Source organism: Helicoverpa zea, chromosome 25, assembly GCF_022581195.2.
Source record: "Helicoverpa zea isolate HzStark_Cry1AcR chromosome 25, ilHelZeax1.1, whole genome shotgun sequence".
NCBI lineage: Eukaryota > Metazoa > Arthropoda > Insecta > Lepidoptera > Noctuidae > Helicoverpa > Helicoverpa zea.
This window is the reverse complement of record NC_061476.1, coordinates 7556064-7576165: the sequence shown is the minus strand read 5'-3', so window position 1 is coordinate 7576165 and position 20102 is coordinate 7556064. Positions and strand designations below refer to the sequence as shown.

Genomic DNA, 20102 nt, shown 5'->3' with positions numbered 1-20102 from the left:
GCCGTTGTACAATATACTGCACTAGGTGATCGCGTGATTGGATAGTGTAACAGCAATTTATTTATAAAGTTAAGCATTTGTAATCGAGGTAGAGTTTTTAATGGGTCATCGATCTCTTAGTAGTAGGTTAAATGAACTATTTTATTCGGGTTGTGCTCTTACAATCATCGCTGATCTTTATAATGGTCGCAGTGTCATTTTGCCCCCATCCTGAATTATGAGGGCGATAAAACTATCGGCAGACTAAAAGTTTGCAGTGTCTCTTAAAAAATTATGCCTATCTAGCTGCTCCCCACGGTTTACCTGAGGCCTAGGGGAACTACATACTTTCCGTACCAGTACAAAATATAGGCTGTTACTAGGAGATAGTCTAGCTCCACTCCAGTGAAAGAATTTTTCAAATCGGTCCACTATTTTCGAGCCTTCGGCTTATTAACTACTAATAAAGAAACTAAAAACTTTATTATATTAGTATAGAAGTATAGTCACCCAGTGGACGCCCCAGGATGGACACCGCAGGCGGGGTAGGCCCCGGAAGAGATGGCGAGACGAACTGGACGCCTACTGTCGGGACTGGTGGACTCGATCGAGGGATCGAGAAGTGTGGAAGCGGGATGAGGAGGCCTTTGCCCAGCAGTGGGACATTATAGGCTAGTAATAATAATAATAGAAGTATAGTAGGTGTAGAACAATAAATAATTGAAAAGTTATCATATCTAATGTATTGTATGCCAGACACATAGGTACAAATACGCAAGCATAGAAAATTAATTACTCATAAGTAAGTATAGGTAAGGTATTCATTATATTTGCAACAAAATATCGTGCTGACGCGTAATGACGTGGTTTGAACTCAATTCACCTCTAGCTAGTAACACAGTTACATAACTATGACGTCATCGCCTAGGTTTTGGACAGCCATTGTTCTATAAACTAGAAGTTTTGTTGGCTGGAATAATGTAGATCACGGCTTTAGGTACCTACTTGTAAATAATCTACATATACTAATAAGTACTGTAAAGAGGAAATATTTTTGTTTTCATGGTTAATACCCTGTTGCTATGAAACTATTGAACCAAAAAATTATTCACTGTTGAAGAGCTACACTATCTCAGGTCATACAGGCTATATTTTTTTCGGGCACACGTATCATGCGGTTGAAACCGAGGGAAAATACTTGGACCGAATCTCTACCATTGATTAGGTTTCTTCGAAATTTCCGTTTCTCCTGAAGGAGCAATTTTACGTATCTAAAATTATATTTCGAAAATACAGCCCTAACTTTTCTGTTACATAAGCGTAAAGAAATCCGTATTCGCTTTTGTAATAAACCGAATCCGTATTATTTCCTAAACTTTAATAGGATTTTTTTTTGTTATTAAGACTACGAAATATAGCACATGTCTAAAGTCCCAGGTCATAAAGTAGCCATGTAGTAGGTACACCGTATCTGATGGTGTGCCTACACATTTTTCTTCTTGAATTACTCTGGGCTTGGCCTAACTTCCTATTTACGTCTGTCATTTTGCACACTTGACCTTCCTTTTGACAGAAAATTAATCACAAACTTTATTCTAGATCACCTTCCAGTTTAGCTTCCTATATCCGGCTTAAAAGAGGCGTTTTCATTATGCTGAATATATTAGAGAAAATAATATATATTTAAACGTTACTAATTACATATGCAAAATAATTTAAAAGACTCCAAATGGTCTTAAACGAGAAGATTTATGCTCAAAATTAGAAAGAATCTATTTTTTCTAAACTGTCAGTCGCGCTTATACGTCATGACTACTACAAAGCTATACGAAATGTTGTACTTTGTAGTTTTATACTGAAAATCTTAACCCCTAGAGAGATATCTTTCAATATAGGTGCGGGAAGTACTTAGTTCCGTCAGGATCCGCGTGGAACCACATGGAACTACTAGTGACAATAATATTAACGACTAAAATCAAGACCGAAAATCGATCTCAGTGGCGTGCACTTGGAGAGGCCTATGTCCAGCAGTGGACTGCTATAGGCTGATGATGATGAAAATGAAGACTAAAATCTCGATCACCCTAGAACATACGTCCTACCTTTATGTCATAGCTAAGTCTAAATATAGAAAGATATGTCCGTCTGAATGATTGGTCATGCGAGAACCGACGTGGGTGTTATAACAAGCAAATTAGATCAAATTAGTTCAATTTGCAACACCGGTTTGTTGTGAAGCTTGAATCTTCGCGGTTATTTAGAGGGAAGGCAGAGACAGAATAAATTCTGGACCCTGGTAGTCATCTTTGGAAGTCGTTACATGTAGTCAAAAGCCAGAAAGATAAATTGGGGAGATTGATCCACCATTTCTTCTTCCCCGAACTTGTATTATGAAGATAGCAATGCAGTACTTAATTTCAATACTTGGAATTGATATTCAAAGCTGATATTGATTGGTTCCATAAGCTCGTATCTAAAACTCCATTGATATCTTATGTACGTCCTTCTCATAGAATCTATGAAAGTAAAAACCAATTTGCAAAACGTTCCTATTATCATCATCAGTATTTTTATTTACCCCTCGTAGGATAAAGGCTTCTTCTCATACAGAGAAGGAACCCATTTATACCATGCTAGTTCTACTTTGATGAGAACCACAGATTCAGACCCTGTCTCATTTAACCTTTTAAAGTTATCAATTCTATTCTCTTAAAGATTAACACTGAAATATTTATCACCAAGCCTAACAGTTTAATTGATGACTCTATTATTTACTTTAACGAATTCTTCTTGTCTCATAACAATATATTATTTTGAGATGGCACCGCTGTCTCACTGTTTGAGAGCTGATCTAAAAATAAAGTAACTTGACAAAAATAGATGAAGGTCAGACTCTTTTGTCTATCCACTACCCTTTGCAGTTTTTACACTCAAATTGACAATAGCATAAAGATTTAGAGGGATCAACAGTGGCATACTGAAACTCCTCTTTACACTCAATTTGAAACTCATCTCTGTTACACTTACATTTTAGCGACAGAAAAACTATTAAGGAAGACATAACATCAAGCAACGTTTGAGTATTTAGGGGTAAGCTTGTTATAAGAGGTGATGATAATACTGATCAAAATGTCGAAAATTAAGAAGACTGCATAAAATTAATCTGTAATATTTTTTATTGGAATGGGACACGGCTAAATTAAGGCCGTAGGGAAAATTTTTGAACCAAACAAACATTCCTACAGCTTCACACGATACGTACTGCTTATGTAATACTAATTAACTGTTTACGCAACAATACTATTTTCTTAGATTTCGTCATGTATGAGTTTTATAACAACATTTTTAATCAAACTTCGAGCTCGTCAAAGTTAGATAAAAGGACCAAAAATTCGGTAGTTGACAACTGGTCAAAAATGTTAACTTACTTTATATGCAATTTGTGTTAGAATGCAATTTATGACATAGATTTTTCACATCATCGATAAATGAAAGTGTAAATAATTTTGGATTCTCTACTAAAGGGTTTTACTCTTATTTTCGACCTAGCCAACTTCCCAATTCTGGAAGTGACAATAACACGGCGTATTTTTCCACCTGACTAAGTACTACAACACGGTTGTTACCGGTCACATCTAGAAATAAATTGCCGTCGCCGTGTGAAGATCAAGGTATTATTCCTATGTACTCTTTAACTTATCAAGTGCGAATATCCTATTCAACTGACTGTTAGCGTGTGTTTTGTTAATGCATTTTCTTGTAAGTGTTTTTTTTTTAAAGATGGTACTTCAATTAATAAATGGACTTGGATATTCGTATACATTTCATTCGTCACGGCCTTTTTATCGTCCTACTCCTGGGCACAGCAGCCCTCATCTCACACGAAAGTAATTATTTAATTCTTTAAATAAAATGCCATAAAAGGTTGCTTTCCAAAAATAAGAACAAACCATTTTCTGTTAATTAAGAGGACACAATATGAGCTAGGTTTATTTTTTGCAAAACAATTCGAAGTTATTAAATCAAATACTGCTATGTACTTAATTTGTTCATATCGCACCAGCAAAGTTCACAAGGTCAGATTGATTTGATGACCTTGATATCAAAATGATCATTTACAACTCTTAACCTTTTGATTGCGAATAATTGATTACCGATTAAATTAGTCACCCAGCGCAGTTTCAGATAAATCACGTTGACACAGTCTTTGTAAGTTTTTGTAGGTAAATCTGGTAAATATTGTAAAAAATCTATGTACACCACATGTTCAAGAAAGTTTTAATGAAATGCAGTCAATACCTGTAATGATTTTCTCTCACCTATTAACGATAATAGTGAAACAGTAAAATCGATCTCTGATTACCAGTCAATTAATGAGGACCAAAGAAACTAAAAGATTTTCAAACCATATCAAAAACCAGGAAGAGCTATACAGAATACATGATTATACTGCAATCCCCAAGTCAATAAGCTAAGACCATATTATTATAATAAATACTAAATGGCATTGAAATCGGCCACTGCAAACTAATAACCGAATTAATTATAATACTAATGCTGGAAGTGATGCAAATACATTCACGTGTGATACACATGATATAATCATGCTAAACAGATTTAGAAGACACTGGAAGAGAGTTATTTTCAAAATAGCTCATCTTCTCTTTGGAGAATACTATCATCATCAGCCTTTGTATCGTCCTACTGCACGACAGGGCCTCCTCTCACGCAGAGAAGGATTGAGCGTTCACCACTTTTTGGAGACCATAAGTTTCAAAATGAGACTCCTTAATATTCAATGCAACAGCAGAAATAAAATGGGGTATGAAGTAAAATGACCATTTCACCCAAATTACCGGATTAATGCGTAACAAAGGACCAAACAAGTTCCAAATCAAAAACACGCTTTTAATGAAGAAGAAAATTATATTTACGCAGATCCATGATTTAGACATACGTCAGTATAGGTGATCCGCGAAATCACGTTCTGAAAAGCTGATTGCAGTCAGGAAAATCACAACAAACTGCAGTGCAGTTTACGTAATGCACCGGGACACCACGTGAACATCAGGTGGTAGACCTATGTGCATTATAATCAGCTGATGACTGCGAATATAATTAAAGTACACTTTTTACGTAGGTTTGTGTTTGTTAATCAATTTTGTGTTTGTGGAGTAGATTGATTGCTTGACGCAGTAAGCTTGAAGGTTACGTTCGTTAATCAGAAATAATACGTCCAATACGTTCAAATATAGTAAACATTTTGGTAGTTTCACTGAATGCATTTGTATCTGTTAAGAAATCAAATATACTTTTACTTGGAACAGAAATAGGAAGCATGATAAATGAAGACAGATATTCAATTTTAAGATCTGACGCAAAAACACGTCAATAATCATTGGACGATGAACTCAAAGTGTGAAAACATGATACACTTGGCTCAGAATTACAAACGAAAAGACATAAATCGTACTTGAATGTTTTAACAGATTATATAATAGGTATAATAGACGGTCTATTATGATTCTTGTTGGAATGAAACACGCCCTTTAGGCCATGCCAAGGTAGAAATGATTCACGCGTCAGAAGCAGCTGTGTATAAAACAATCTCTAGAGAGTACAATGTCAGCGAGATTGTTTGGACAGTAATTGATGTCAAGAGATGTGATAAGATTAGCTGGCGTACTCCGCTTCTGCTTTTGGTCGTAGAATCTTTGCTGATATAATAAAGCGGATTTGAAAAACTGTCAGTAGATCTTGCGGGGCCAAACGAATGCAAAATATGTAATTATATCAAAGATGAACGTCCCCAAAACAAATAATAAAATATAATTAACCACTACATGTATTTATTCTGATTATTTTGGCGCCCAACTAGATGTAACAGATGAAATTGGAAAAAAAAATAAGCAAAGAGATAACAATATAGACGCTCGTGAAAAGAGGTCTGACAGAGTATTTTGGAAGAGAAATACTGCGCCGCTACCTTCAACTACTTACCAAATAAAATAGGGATGATGGCCGGAAGATGATGATCTGGATTCTAAATTAGACATCACGCGAAAACGTCGCAGTATATATTAATTAATTTACGGTTATCACACACTTATGCAACACATAATACAACATAACTGAAGCTTAACAGATATGTCTAAGACGACACATAATTATTAGCAACACTAATCAATCACCCGACGAATCCTTCCACCCACATCAAAGATAAGCTGATAAGACCAATTTTTCCATCACAAGATGGAAGAAATCAGTACCAGACACGCTCATAGAAAAATTAAATTGAATTTGCTGCACGTAGAAGTTAGTTTCTGATCGATAAGGTGGATATGAATGAATATAAGACCTATACACGTGACTTGCACGTGGATAGTTATGATTAAGTTATGGCTTTTTCCAATATTGCCGTAAGGAGACTTAATTATTTATACTCTTCGTGACATAAAAACTCATTAAGAGTGGTGGTTATAGCCAGAGTTACAACTTCTGAACCTGAGTTGGATATTTAATGTGCAATCAACTGAAGAAATTAAAAGAATGTGTAAACTCAGGCTCAGTTGAACGCCATAACAAAGATGATCCTCTATTTAAAGGAGTGACAGACATCGCTGAGAATAATGTAACCACACCTGCATCAGTTTCAAACGACCAAAAGCATATATACAAAATTAAACCAGTCTACAGCATAATATTATGGCAAATGTTTTCCTTCCTCTAACTAAATAAACCTATTAAAATATACACTTTACATAAATACTTTTAATTTTGCAAATGTCGCCGTTTAGATGTCAAGGTGATCCCCAAAAGCAGATATATTCAATCACAGATTCGAGACGTTTGACATTTTTGGATCTTTATTTACACAAACTTAAATAAGAACTATGTATATCGGATCTTCATACTCTTATTACTACATTGATTGGTGGATAAATAAATTAATACCAAGACATACATACTCAAAATAGGAACGAATACAACAGAGGTGAATAAAGATCTTAAATGTAAGATTTTTTGCATTTTTGTCTGAAGTTAGACAAATCCTTCTTCGTGTGAGAGGAGGCCTGTGCCCAGCAGTGGGACGATAAAAAAGGCTGTAACAGTAACAGTTAAAAGAATTGTCCTAACTAAAACATAATGCGGAAATCAAATCAATACGCGGATTTGATTTTGAACAAAAACCTACCGAAAACGAAGATTTATAATTTGCAAAGTCACACTTACGTTATAATCCAGTCATCAGTAGCCCCAACCTTTACATGGTGGTGGCTTACAAAATTCTACATTGATGATTGCATCATATCACACCATACGTCTCCAAGATTTGACTTTAATCAAGTTCCACGTGGACTTAAGACCAGTTTTGAAAAATCTTACAACGAAAAAAGGTGTGGCAACAGTTTTTTGCCACACCTTTTTTCGTTGTAAGATTTTTCAAAACTGGTCTTAAGTCCACGTGGACCAGTCCAGACTACATAAAAAAACAGAATATAAATTATGATGTTAGCGATACGCCAATTAATTTGCATGCTGTAGTTGTGTCTGCAGATGTTTTGTGAATTTTTGAAGACCTTGAAATTGAATTGGTCGTCGGTTTTAACTTGTCTTTGAGTCTTCTTCTGTTTGATGTAATATCTGCATTTAGTGTGGGAAAGCAGCATATACTTCTTGAATTACCGCAGCTTAAATCATCGAGGTGCATATGTGGCAAAATCAATGACCGGCAATGCATGAGCTAATGTAAATAACTTTGCAATAAATTGCAATATCTTAGACATCAATAAAGCTATTGCTATTTATAGGGTCATGGATGCTCAGCATTTTGTTGATGTCACAATGAGCAAATATTATTGATGCCTGGTCTAATCGTGTATGAAAAATAATAGAGGTTAGCCCATACCTATGCCGTTCAGAGATCGGAAAATAATATTTCGCTCTTGCTTTAGCTCATTTTTTATTTATGATATGAAGTACTCAAAAATGCACACAAGGAGGTAAAACAGGTATTACAAAAATGAGCAAAACGAAATACAGGATTTAACCTTGCCAGTTCAAGACTGTTAACCTATTAAACTACCTGGTCAAATAAGTACGTTTTAAGAGGTGTTGCAATAATACATTTACCTTATACGAGTTATGAATATATAGACAAAATGCAATTAATTAATAAATTCGGAAGCAACAGGTCTGTCTGTCTGGAGAAAAGACTAACTTATGGATGATTTTATCAGAGGAAAAAACAAAACACAGCTCGGTCAAAATGCATTTGATGATAACTGCAGTTTTAGAAATATTTTAAATCAAAGGACGATTGTGAACAAGGACAATAGGATATTATTTATAATGAATACTACAATGTTGCATTATCGTTACATGGCTAAAATCAAGTAGGTGAACAAACGCCTGACTTTATATAAGCAAAACATCTATAAATTGTTTTTTTTTTTTCAATTTTGAAATGAAATAGCTTTAAAAATGTCTCATACAAACTTAATGCCCTCTTATCAGATTTCTTTATGCTAACTGACTTTCATGAATTCAAACTATTACATGACATGAAAGTACTTTCTATTCTTTATCAATTTTTTTTTATAAAATTCGATTTTCTTTCAGTATTATCTATACCTAAAACCCGACCATAAAAAAAGATTTGATCATCAAATAGAATTATTAGGTCAATCTTTCAGTCATCCTTTGCAAGACTCAAAGGATCAAAAAATTGCATAACAAGACCACACTTAACTGTCAACATAATGTAATAAAGTCGCCTGACTCTAGCAACACAATGACCTGTTAACAGTAACAGACTAACAATATGCGGCATAAGCATCGATTGAAACACCGATAGCGAAAATGTATAACATCACATTGAATATAAGAAGGAAGAGAACTCTTTAAAAGCATAAGGACGATCAAAAGAAGACACTAAAGAGGTCCTTTCAGTAACAAAAAACACAGAATGCATTGACTTTGACAACCTTGAAACACAAGAAAATCGCCAAGTCTCAGTTCTTAACACAGAACATACTGAACAAGTTATCGTAAAAGGCAATACTAAAGACACGTTACTATGCCATTTTATTAAAACAATTAACATAATTACACCGACAGAGACTGTCGACAAATATTTAAACGGCAAAAGCGAAACAAATGATAAATCGGCATTTCAGTGAAATACTACAGCGAGTATCAAAATTCTGGGAAAGGAAGGCGACAACGCTGTTACAAAAGAACCTAAATTTCACAAAATTAAAAAAATTATAACCGCAAATTCGTCCAGTATCACGTCAAGGGTAAAGAACGGCGTGGTGTGCCAAAACGGTTATTTCTGTACTACGAAGTACGAAATATCAAGATCACGGTTATACAACAAGTACAAACGGAACGTTCAACTTACCGAGAAAACTTGATCGAATAATCACAACACAACACAGTCCACTGTATAATAATGTAGACGACAACTCCGCGAGGATTGAAATTCCTGGAAATTGAGACGTCCGCGCTTCGTGGCGGTCAGATATCAACTGAATGACTCTTTCGTATTGTGTAGTGTAGCGGCCATAGTTGCACACATACATAAGTCGGATGAAAGTGAGGTGTGTGTATATAGGTTTTTTGTGTGTGCAAATCAGTCGGCGAGATATACCTTGAATGACGTATTCGTGATTGCGTTTGCATTACAGGCCTGTTTTTTGAAGACTGCGTGCAAATAATAAGTAATTGTCCTAGTGCAATTTACTATTTACTATAGCAATTTTACTATCTACTATATAAAAATAAATCGGTTTTCCTTCCTGACGCTATAACTGCAGAACGTACGAACAGATTTCCACGGTTTTGCATTCGTTGGAAAGGTCTCGGGCTCCGTGAGTTTTATACAAATATAAAAAAAAAAAAAAAAAAAATCTTTATCTTTTAATCACCAAACAAAATGTAACATAAAACGAAGCCATCTGGTGGCAAAACGGAGTTCGCCAGGTTTGCTAGTTAGTACATAAAAGTTATGCAAGACTTCAGCAAGAATTTTCGTGAGGGAAAATTTTGCGAATGAAAACTATCAAGAAACTTATTCTTTACTCGTTCCTAATCAAGAGCTTTTCCAATGGGAGCTCTAAAAAACACTTCTCAGTACCAAAATAAATTGATTTTATGGCAGAAAAGACTTTGATTTTCGTCATTTAAACATGGGAGATATAGTCCTAATAGAAACTCGTTCCAAATCAACGTGTTTCATTATTAAAGAAGACTGCAAAGGGATTGTTTTTGCTGTGACCATGAAACCACGTGTATTGAGCTCTTCGGTACACAGTGAGTGTTATATAGTAGAGCATTCATTGCCATTTTCTGTTATTATTATAGGAAGTACAATAGTCATCTGTTCTTCCGAGTTTTTATTGAGTGCTCTAACTAAAACTTTTTTGCCTCTTATTTTTTTATTTACGTTATTTTGGCGTAAATCCATCAAAATATATTTGTTTCACTGCAAATGCTGCAGAGTTATTGCATATGTTTTATGTAACGATCCTTGCTGAAAACGATGATTGATTTTATTAATTTTCAAGTTATTTTAGATGCTCCAAGAAATGAGCTAACTTAGTTCTTTACGTTTTCCATCACATCACTACTTCGAGGCAATGCAGGTAAACGAAATCCTAAATAGTAAAATAAGTATAGCAAAAAAATATTATTCACAAGAAACATCAGTAACGGAAGATATTATAAATGCTGATTTCATCGGACACACCCATATTTTATTTATACGATAGGAAGTATATTTGTAAACTGATAAACAAAATCATCATGCTATCAGGAAGGACATCGGTCAAAATAGAAGTACAATCATTTACAATGATGAACAGTATCATTTTATCAAAAATTCGGGACTTTACTTTTTGATTTCAACACAGACTATAACTTGCACCTAGATCTTTACAACTTTTTCACCCATCATCTCTATCTTCAAAGCCTAACCATTTAAAAATAGATCATTTGAAATAATCCTTATCTCACAGTACAACCTCTTCGTGGTTAAAGTCAAATTGACAATTCCTTCCAACCATTATTTCCTTTTTTAAATAATTTCTCAAAACACGCCACGCTAGCTGCTTACTGACGTAACACAATAGTTGGTGTGTCGCAGCAACGCTCTCTCATTGGTCAGCCAATGTCTTACGATCATGCGACGCGTGCGCAAGTCTGCAAGACTTTAACATAACGTTCCATTTATAGAGTTCTTTAATTATTCTATTTCTATTGGTATCTGTTGTTGTACTAGTGGAATTGATTTGATGACAATTCTGCTTGGTATGTTTATTTGTGATATGTAATTGCTGTATATGCTATTCTGTAGATATTTGGCTGTCACCGCGATTGTCAGGAGCCAGAAAGTCTATCAACTTGCTCCAATTATACCAGGGGGTATTGCGGATTATGAAAATGGCTTGAGAAGGAATTACAGACATACTTTAATACTTAGCTAGGACTCATTAATCAATTCTAGGTCAAAAATAATGCCTCTGTTATTGTTGGATCGAAACACCAGCTCCAAAGGCCAGAATACTCGCAAATGCTTTTAGGCAATCACATAATCCTATCGGGTGTATAATTTCAATGCTTTCAAATGTTCCGGATAGTATCTCAGTATTGCATGCCAAGCATTGCAATGAAAAACATAGATCGAATAGGCATGATGACAGTAACCAAAAATCATTAAAATAATATATTTATTAAATTAAACTTGAAGCTTGGAATATAAAACGCGCATTGTTTTCTTTATTAATAATGTGATTAATATGTATTTTTATAAAATAAAATTACGAAATAAGGCAATCCGCCATGATATCTTGAACACCAATCAGAGCTCGTGACGTCATTTCTCAAAACAACTCGCGCGAAAGCGCGCGAACGTCACATTTCGTTATTGTGAACTTCCACTGCGATCTTTGTTTTTAATTAATTAATTGTTTATAACACGAGTTATGGAGCCCGGATTTATCAAGGCAAACAGTGCTAATTTGCCTAGAATTGATATCATAATGCTGGGAAAGTTTTTGGCATCAAATAAAGATTTTTGTTCAGCTGAATTTAGAAATGTTAAAACTTCCATGTAAGTATACTAGTTTAATTAAAAAACAATGAGAGATGAAACCTAACCTCGAAATAGTTATTTACATTACAAACTATGCTAGAATCTAGAGAACTATGTAATAACTTACATCAAGGTGATCTTCACAAAAATAAAGTTGTACCCTGGGCAATATTGCTTTTGAATCTCGCCTTGCAAGTTTAAGCCACTTGTTTCGTATTTTTTTATTGTGAGGAACGTACACAAATAACTTATCCGGAGTTGTTTTGGATGTGTTCTTACACTGGGGGAGCCCACAACACCAATGCCCTTTCGAATTCATATTTAATAACACAAAAAACTTAATTTTTGCACGAGCGTTGTTTACTTGCGTCTTGTAATTTCAGTCGTGACGTCACAAGTGACGACATGACACTGACAAGCGTTTTCGCGCCGGATTCAAAGTGGACAGAGAAAAATGCAATTATTTGATAAAAAAACTTCGCATTTTCTTAAAATTAATAATTTTTCATATAAAATAGACGTATACCTACATCATACAAAGGAATTTAAAAATTTGTCATCATGCCTATTTTGGCGAAGGCGTTTGAGTCATGCCAAAAGATGAAAGTATGTGGTTATACTGGGTATAGCTATTTTATTAACATTGATATCAAATAGTAGTCCTCAAATAGAAAAGTATGCAAGAAAGATATGGTGGGAGGAACCAAAACAAAAATTGACATAAAAGAATGATGAAGATTATCGAATTCTTGTAATAAAGCTTCTTGGAATGGTTTTGATAGATTTTTTAAGACTACATAATTTTGTTATACGGGATTGGGACCAGAAGACCAAAATTATAAGCAACATTTTAAGACAAAATACAATTATAACAAACAGCCTCTAAATATCCACCTAATAGTAGAGTCACGAGGCTTTAATTAGGAACTCAGATGGATGTCTAGACTCTACCTCTCAGGTCATAAGGTTTCATGTAGCCATAACAGATTGTGGCCGAATACAATTTTGCAGTTTTATAGTCTTATCTTATTTGTACAAGTCTTAATCAACACAATTGCAACGCCATTATGATTATGTTATGAGGAAATATATTCTTACCCGAGACTCCAAAAACGAAGATGCAAGACTTTAAGAAAAAATGCGTATGAGTATTTATGAATACCTCCTACATATGGTTTCACAGCAAAGACCTCTATTGCATATAATAGAGAGCAAACAAGAAATGTGCGTCATTCCTTATATGGTGTTCTAGAAACGTCAAGTAATAAAAAATATTGTGTATCCAGCTGATTCTTACCGCAAATAATATGTAAATGAACTGCATGTCGATTCTATAAAATATCACAACTCACTTCGACATCACTCTCACTTCGACTTCGATCTAAAGGTAGAATTCCGTGGACGCGACAATAGTCAACCTTTGAAAATGTATGGCACCGTTGTCGAGGCCCGTGACAGTCGCGCGCGGCCGACGAATTTCGTAAGCTGCTCGCGGCATTGTCAAAAATTTAATTCTGGTTTTACTAAAATTCTATAGATGTTATTAAGCGCTAGACCATGTTGAGAAGCGTACGGCCGCGAGCGGCTCACGAAATTCGTCGTCCGCGCGCGACTATCGCAGCCCTCGGCAGCGGTGCCATACATTTTCATAGGTTGACTTTTGTCGCGCGCGGCTGCGACAATCGCGACCCACGGAATTCTACCTTAAAGTTTCGTGATTGACATTGTCAAACTACACTAGCGCTTCACTATCGAGCGTGTTGACAAGTTGAACTAAATCAAAGTCGAGATTTTGACAGATTTGTCAAAATCTGTCTATCTATAGGGGAGGTAGGGGAGAGATGGGCAGTTGGGAGACATGATCAAATCAGAATAAAAGAGGGGTCCTTTTATTCTGATTTCTGATCATAGTTTTGTTTTTTTTTTAATTGGGTAGTTTACGTTACCGACTGGTAACGGTGTTCATCCATAGACTATCTGTCATTTCTGTGAGTTGTCAAGAACAAACACTCGTAAAAGTACTTAAATATTTTGTTGCGGTTTCGGATCGTTATAAAGAGAAAACTAATGAAAGGTATGTGTATTTTCTATTATTAATTATTGATTGTCAAAATCTCCAGTTACAATTATAGTAAGTCGATGCAATCCACACCTATTATACCTTTAGAAGAGAGTACTACAGCAATAGTTAATGGGCCCCACGTTTTTATTTTAGTCTAATATGACCGGGACCACCTACGTAGGTTGACAGGTAAGTAACTATTTTTTATTTTCTAGTTTTCAGTGCACATAAGATAAAACCGTTTAACTTAAAAGTTTTTTTACCGATTTTTTTTTCATAAACTAAGTCAAAAGTGTCCAATGCTCTCTATGGTAGGGAGGCTTTTCTTCGTCAGTGAAAATTTGTGAGGTTATAAATCTGCGCGAAAAATCCTTTATAGAATCTTGTTTCAGGTACCGTTGCCAACTTGATCTAGAGACTATTATATTTAAAATAGTGTTTAAATAAAGTTCTAAGTGTTTTAAAGTGATTAAGTGCCTACATTTAACGATGGCTAGAATGTTTTTGCTTAAATCTTTATTAGAAGAAGCTCATGCTTTAGATAATTTAGAAAAGCGTCAACAATCTGCTAGAATTCGTAGTTTACCTTTATTAACTCGCGATGATGACTATGTGAGCATATATAGATTGTCAAAGGAGCTAATTGACCAACTGGAGTCTGATTTACTGCCCCTGATAAAGCCCACAAAACGTCGAGGCAAAGGACTTACAACTCGTGTAAAAGTAAGTATTGACACAGTTTATAGTTGAAAAATTGTAATCAAGCACACAATAATAAGAAAAACACTTAGTTCTTAATAAGGAGTATTCCCTTTATGTGGTTTCCCCGCCAGCTGATATGTTTTCAAAAGCCTCTGTACTTCAGTTATAATATTGGTATTCTCTTAAGCATGAAAATAACCAAATTGGTCTCAATTTTGTTTTCACTAAATCCAGATAAAGTAGGTATTACATTTTTTATTGATTTATTGTTTCACAGATACTATGTACTTTATCATTCTTGGCTAGTGGCAGTTACCAGAAGGTTATTAAAGAGGGCATCAGAACTTATTTATCGCAACCGTCTGCATCTCGTTGCATAAATGAAGTAGTGGAAGCTCTGAACAATCCGGCCGTAGTAAAAAAATATATAAGGTTTCCTCAAAATCAGCAAGAAAGGCAAATTTTAAAAGAAAGGTTAGTACCTAGATATAATATAATTTTAATATTATTATAATTAAACTGACCCTTTTATTTTTACAGTTGATCATGTTAGTGATTATTGTAAATTACAGGTTCTACAAAAGGTTTGGGTTTCCAGCCACCATAGGCTGTATTGATGGCACTCTGGTGGCAATGAAGAGACCAGCAGAGAACGAAGAACGGTTTTACTGCCGCAAAGGCTACCATGCAAGAAATGTGCAATTGGTAAAATGGATTTCAATGTTGTAATCAATTATAATTAGGTATAATAGAGTCATTGTAATTTATTTCTTTTTCAGATAACAGATGCAGATTTAAATATTTTACACGTGGATCCCACATATGGAGGAGCTACTCACGATAGCTTCATTTTTAATTATAGTGCTATCAAAGACCATTTAGAGGCATTAACAAATGCTGGTGAAGAAGTAGTTTTGCTCGGTAAGTAGATCCTTTCCTGACCCTGCTTCAGAATATAAGCCTAATTACTAAGTATAAAAACTACATAGTTATTTTTTTTTCAGGTGATTCAGGATATGCTCAGCGTGCCTACCTCATGACGCCAATTAGTGGCGCTGAAGAGAATTCCCCTGAAGCTTATTACAATAAGCGTCATTCAACTGCTCGCAACTCAGTTGAGAGAAACTGATTGTAATTTTTAGGAAAGCTCTTTCATTATATCTAGCCGAATATAAGAAATGGCAATAAAAGTTGATAATGATCTGTAAAATCTGATTTTTTATGCAATAAATTGTGAAAAAGTGCCCATCCCTCCCCTACCTCCCCTAAAGTATGAAATGACATTACGAATCGAAGTGAAATGCGAGTTGTTGATCGAGTTTTATAGAATCCCAGTACTGTAACGATAAGTGCCAACAACTCTTTTGAATGAATATGATATAGGTAAACGAAAGGAAAATTTTAAAATAAAGAAAAAACTACTAGTGTAAAGTAAATAAATTCAAACACTTTTGTTGTTGTTGTTGAAATCAAAACATTTGCTGTTCACAACAAGCAAAATTTGTGCTGTCATGAAAGATCCGCTAAATATTGAAGTGAATTACCGAACACAACACAAGTAGGTGAAACGTGAGACTCAAATCAATTTATCAAAAGGAAATAACAATCAGAAGAGTCAACAAGGAAATAAGGTAGAGCAAAGTTTTTTATCTAGGTACATGAAGAACTTAGTACCCTCGGAACACAGAGTCTAAACCAGTCTAATCAAGGGACATCGTATTGCCCAGGAAGCCAGATAGGCATCGAATTGCCCAGATGACTAGACTGAGGAAGTCAGATAGGCAGTCGCATCTCTATACAAAACCAGGTTAGGTTGTCAATTTGGAAACCGACCCCAAAATACCTGTGAACAAACTAGCTAACTGATTATGATGATGCTGATCTTTATATGCAGTAACAATAAGAGGCATAGTTAAGTAATTAATAATATTATTTACATTGACAATCAAGTGACGAGTAAGCTCAAATCAAACAGTTACATTAGCACTTGTAATTAATGGAACACTTGTGTCGCAATTGAGTGTTGCGTGGTGCAGTAAAGCTAATATTTATTCTAATCTGTAACAGATACTGCATCATTTTAACTTTATTTCAGCGTCTTGAGATTCATGAGAATAAATGAGACTACCAAAAATTCATGGATGGATTGTGTGAAAGTTGATTTGGCCGGAATGGATGAAAAAATTGTGAAGAAATTGATGACATTACACCACGAAACACAAAATTGTTATGGATTAACAAAATGGAAAAGTTACTCTAATTTGGTACCTTCTACACAACCTACATTTATGTACATATTGTTGTGGATCCTAAAGCACTGGTACTCAGCTGAATCCGGTTAGACTGGAAGCCAACCCCAACATAGTTTGGGAAAAAGGCTCGGAGGATGAATGTTGTGGATCCTATAAGTAACTATAAGAATATTATTTACTGACCTCTACAATCACCCGCGTTCATACAACAGGCAATCAGTGTTTCAAATCGAAGAACGCACTCAACATAAAATGGAACTATTTAAATCCAGTACTGAAATGAGATTTCCACGCTATTACACTAACTCTATTTAATCGGAAAACCACTTCAAGGATGGTAGAAAAAATATTCCACTTCTCATAAATACTAATAATGATAATGAAACAAAACAGACTGTATGTTGAACATTGGTAACAAGACTAATTGAAGGAAATGATTCCTGCCTTGCATGTGGTTGCAACCTGAACGAGGCACGCGGATGACCTCTGACCTACAACGCAGAAACACGTGGCGAGATGAAATTGCACGCGATGTGTACTGCGTTTGTAGATTTGCGGGCGTTTTTTCTGAGATTTTCCAAGAATTTTACTGAAAGAAATGTTTGTCTTTGTATCCACTTTGAGTTGACTTTGAGTTTCAAGACTCAAAGTTACGATTTCTTTAAATGAGAGGCTGAAGGATCTCGGAAGTCGTATATCAAGTTAGTTCTTATTTTGTTTTGGAGATCTTATGTAGGTGGGTACTCTATGTAAGAAAATATACATATATTCCTGATTTACCTACAGACTACCCAAACAGGTAAGTGGGTTTCTAAAACGAATCCCTTCTCTATAAGCAACCTTTACCTCAAACTGTCAAATACCAAAGATAACGACAGGATATTAACTGCAAAGAGACCAGCTCTTTGCAAAACAACTCATTATCAACAGCAGGTTACAACCACAACATTCACAAGCACACACACAAACAAACGGCAGCCATGACAGTTCGGCAAGCCTCCGAAAAGACGGCTTCTGATTGGCTGGCCGGATCGCGCCTCCGTGACGTCATCGGCCCCGGCGCACGCATTTTATCGAAAAACTACAGCCACAGTAAAAGCGATAGCGATTTATGAATAGTTTATTGAGTGTTATCTCTTTGCGTTGATATTTAAACAAGTTATATTCAAACTGGAAGGGCAGAGGGGACTGTTTATAATGATAACTTTGCTGACGATTACAATGGTAAATCGTTATTATAACCGAAAGAAAAAGAAAAGTAGGCAAAACTAAATAATTTAACAAAATACACAGCAATTTTTTAAAACTTTCTCTTTGATATCACAATCAGAGATTATTGCGAAAATGCGCATAATCATAATGACTAAGTGCTAATAAAAGTGCAAAATAATTCGATGAGATCACAGTAGTATTTAAAAAGGTAAGTCATATTTTATCAACAGCAAAGACGAATACAGGAAAAGGACAGGAGGCCGTTGATGATTTATCGTCAAAAAACTGAAGTCAGAAAACTTCAGAAAGAAAAGTTGTAATATAATCTTCATCTTCAGGCGACACACAGTCTACAATATCCACCAGGACCGGTTTCCAACGTATCCCATGCATGTCTTAGACAGGATTCTTAAACCGGGTTCAACAGCATAAAATTGCGGCAGGTATAACCGGTCAGGGTATCAACGTCACCAGAAATGGTTAGGGCGTTTCTTAAATGGACTTAAGAAATCCACATACACCTAAAAATTCCTCGTGAATCAGTCTATTATTGGTATATGAATGAAGTCTTTTTAATGGTTTTAGAGTTAACGTTAATCGATAACAGATAGGCAGAAGCGACTGAGCAGTGTATAATCTATGGACTGAGCATTGGAGATTTTTTTCCTTATTTACTTGCAAAGTTTGTTTAGGACTATCTAGTGGATCCCAGGCGCGCAGAATCGAGTTGGTTCAATCTTGATGATGACATTTATATGGTAAACAACACCTGAGTTTTAACTTATGTAAGATAGTAGACATAGTCAAAGGAATGCAGACAGAACTAAATAGAAAATGAAGCTTGTTATGATATTTTTATCTGGCTTTAGGAAAAGGCTAGGCAGATGATGATGGTATAACGAAAGAGGACGACTAAAGTAACGTTGGATGCATTTTATGAAAGAGGATATGGCTGGCAAGAATATAACTTGAGATTATGCCAAGCAGGTAAGTACGGAAGAATATACCACGTACACAATGATTAAAAATACTGATAAGGGGAGGAGGATAGTCATGCATTCAGATGTTGTAGTCATTTTCCTTAAAGTTTCTTCTTACGTTTTAACAGAGAGAGAGAGAGATCGTTTTAAATATGCTATTTCATGCTCGCTTATACTTATGACGAAGCTAGTATTTTTGCTAAGTAATACATAATAAAACTTTAACTGTAGTAATTTTGTATTTGAAAGATTTGATGTACAATTGTTTGTTTTCCCAAATAAAATAAAATAAAATAAAAATAAAATAATTCATGTGATTGCTGTCGGTAATTTGAATTGGTGTTAAGATGACATCATCTAGCTATGGAACAAACTTAAGGCCTTGGTATTTAAACACGTATTTATTACCTAAAAGACAAGCTTCTATTATTAGCGAATTTTAATTTGACATTATCTTAGAAAATATTACATCCTCATATTGTCTTCATAATATTATCTTGCTAATATTCAAATGACATGAAAAGATACATAAGATGATGTTTGAAAGTTATTAATATAGAATTACTTATATTCGAAATTTCATGTTAGTTCTGTACTGACACTCCCAGATAACTACTAAATGAGTATCAGGTACTGTGGACCAATCAACTTTTTAGAACTTATTAGGTCGATGGATCAACAACAAACTTGTTAGGTAGATGCTATGTTAAACAAAAGCACACCCATCTTAAAATGCAGACTGACTGGCTAAAATTATCTAGCATTAATCTAAATACTTATCCAGAAGTCATCAAATAAGCATAAACAACATTAACCAT

At 35.0% G+C, this 20102-nt stretch overlaps 1 protein-coding gene across 7 annotated transcripts in view; it reads right to left on the bottom strand.

The window, feature by feature from the left end:
• Positions 1-20102, bottom strand: part of LOC124642805 (trehalase-like) — a 71381-nt gene that overhangs the window by 40511 nt on the left and 10768 nt on the right. For 5 of the 7 annotated variants that reach the window (XM_047181462.1, XM_047181465.1, XM_047181468.1 and 2 more), the window contains exon 1: positions 9386-9535. The exons of 1 other annotated variant lie outside the window; for it this stretch is intronic. The gene's annotated coding sequence lies outside the window, so the exon portion shown is untranslated. Of the gene's footprint in view, positions 1-9385; positions 9536-17275; positions 17426-20102 lie in introns of those variants that run through there. One more of the 7 variants, XM_047181464.1, reaches the window with a different exon arrangement.